The following is a 3,219-nucleotide window of genomic DNA, read 5'->3' on the forward strand; positions in this document are numbered from 1 at the left end:
TACATCAATAATAAAATAATATATTAAAATATTTGGTTCAAGTATAATGATATCTGACAGTGATTAAAATCACTATCATAATAAACGCTTTAATGCAAATCGTTAGATAGTGTTTAATTTTAAAATAAAAAATATAGCAATAAGATGATTAGTTATGAAAAGGCAAACAGTTTATAATAAACGTAATAAAGAAAATATATATAATATAAAAGGATATCATTGACAGCACACAAACTTTCATTAACAACGTTAAGGAATATAAACATTGGCCGTCGAATGCAAATGAATAGGAGTTATAAGGTAGTATAGTATTTTATAATCAAATCAGTTTCACCACCGTACTCGGTCCAGTAGTTTTTATTGCTTCTACGTTAGCATAAACAGTAGTTAGCATATCTTTTGGCGGAGGTGTTACGACAATTTAAATTAATAAAGACTCTCCTTCAAGTGCTTTGGCATTTCATAGACTTCTTTTCGGTTAAACAACATCACTTGTGCTATGTCAATCAAGAATATTTCTAACATACCATCGTTTATCTCGTCCATAATTTTCCCACGGTACCATTCAACGCCAAAAAATATCAAGCACATATCGTATTTCTCAACTTTCTGGATGCGTCTTAAGTTATTTTCAATTTCGTGTAGTTTATCACACAAGGTGATAACAGACTTTCTACTCTCCATCGAGTGTACATGATAACATGTCTTCGTTCGTTTTTGAACTATCATTATCTGTGGAAATATTATAAGTAATAATAGATTGTTTGTATGATAATTATAAATAACTAACTTTTTGTGTCTCGCCTAGTTTTAATGTTGATTTCTTAGTACATAGGTCTTTTGTTATGTCAGTGTTGAGATTTTTTTCTTTGCAGTAATTTACTTTAACTTCAAATCGGTTCATATCTATAGTCCTAGTGCCATTTTGTATAAGCTGTGGTTATTTTGGAGTAACGATGTCCTTGTACTGTTTAAGTCGATCTTGAGCTGAATAAAGTGTAGTATTGGTCTTGTATTGCTGTCTATTTTCGGGTTGTTTGAATTTATTTGATTCTTGTACAAATTGTGGTTCATCGGTTTCACAGTATTTCATAAGTCTATCCTGGACCGTTTGGCATTATATATTCATTCGGCTGAAGTACAGGTTTGTAAGCGTTCTTCTTTGTATAAGTCTTCTTATATCTATTTCCGAAGTTTTTGGGTCTCAAATACTCAGCATTCCAAATCTGAGTGTTGAAACTTTTTTTAGATGTTGAATATGTCAATATGAGTTCATTTTTGTCAATAAATGCCTTTAAAAATATAAGTATGAATAACTATGCTATGTACACATATTTTTCACTTACGATGTTGAATATTTCTTTCTTTTTGATAACATTGGTAAGGATTTCCATCGAGGATTTATAAAAAAATTCACCATTTATTCCTTGAAGTTAATGCGATACTCTTCGGGCTGTTCAAGATTCTTGTCATTTGCTCTGGTAATTGTTAAATTTTGTAAGTAGTCATAATATTTTATGAAAATCTGATCTCCTCTCTCTAACGGTGCCATAATTATTTCGCCAATAAATTCGACTTGCGAACGTCATGTTGATTTCAAGTTTTTGTAATTTGATTTCGACGCGACTGAGACTTCTAGACTAGTTTGACTTCCACAAGAGCTTATATGTTCTTCGTTCCCTGGTTAGACTAAAAGTCCCAATGCATTTTTAGTTTACTAGATCTTTTATACTAATTTTTTATCGATTTTTTGTCCAACAACAAATAACGTTGCTAAAACAAATTTTCATTATTTCAAAAATAAATATGTTATTTAACGATCACCATAATAGATTATTTTCAGCCAATATTTTAATTATTTTTTTCCAGTTATACAAAATGAAAAAATTTGATTTAGTAACGTTATTTGTCGTTGGCCAAAAAGTCTTGTTTACTTTTTATTTAAGCCAATTAATAAAACAAAATATTTTTAATGATTGGCTAACAATTATTAAATTTGTTTAATAAAATAAACCCAACAAATAAAACAGTAGCCGGGTAAATACAGTAACATTAATATTTAGTGTACCGATAAGAACTACAGGTGTATTGAACAGCAACGTGAAAAACTTAGGAACGCTTGCTCTTCTTTGGCGTGAGTAATATGTCTCCTAAATTTTAATAAATTATAGCTCCCTGATAATTGAATAAAATAAAATAAATTTGTACGAAAAATTATTTTAAAATTAAATTTAATCTGATTATATAAATCGTTATAACGGTTATAGCCATTAAAATAATTTTATTCACTTATATTGTTATTAGACATATTATCCCTTGATTAGTACATTAATAAAAAAACTAAAATAATAGTTAAAAAATGTTTTCATTGAGACTATAGCGCGAATTTAACGTATGAACTTTTGGCGGAATAACCAGACGTATCAGTAACCGTTGACCAACAGTTTTAATTCGCGCGATTTTTATTTGTTATTTAATTTTTACTGTGACATTTTTTTAAACCATCAACGATTGTTTTATTCTTTTTACAAATTATGTTTTCGAGACATTCGCCATTTTCACAGCGACTAGATAACTTGTCAAAAGTGCTATTTTTTCCTGTTCACTCTCGCATATATATTTAAATGAAAAGTTCAATAAAATGTAAGTACATTTAATTTAAATTTGGCAGTAAAATAATAAATAGTTATTTTAATTCATTTTAATAATAGCATATATTATTTTTTAAAGATAATCATACATTTTAGTATCTACATTTATTGTAATTGTAATAGATACATGTGGTAAATTATATATTAAATTTTCGCATTTTGTATTATGATTAATTATAATTATAATACAAAATTATTTCTTTTAATAAAGTACTATCGTTAGTTATGTTGTTATTAAGTTATTAACGAATACCTCAAGATTTTCCATGAGCTTAAAATGTTGAACATTTTTAATCNATACCTCAAGATTTTCCATGAGCTTAAAATGTTGAACATTTTTAATCATACATCATTGTCGTTATCATCATATCCTTAGCCATTATCCCAATTTTTGGGGTCAGCTCTAGCTTATTTTAAATCGTCTTTTTTATTGATTTTTATTCATACATGTGATACAAATTACTTCTGTATTTCAATATTTAAAATAGTGCATTTTATATATTTCTCAACATTGTATACATTGAAATACCATCTCTTAAAAAACTGTTGATTTTTAATGAAAATCCCT

This window comes from Daktulosphaira vitifoliae, unplaced genomic scaffold, assembly GCF_025091365.1.
Source record: "Daktulosphaira vitifoliae isolate Bord-2020 unplaced genomic scaffold, ASM2509136v1 Scaffold_1, whole genome shotgun sequence".
In the NCBI taxonomy this organism is placed as follows: domain Eukaryota; kingdom Metazoa; phylum Arthropoda; class Insecta; order Hemiptera; family Phylloxeridae; genus Daktulosphaira; species Daktulosphaira vitifoliae.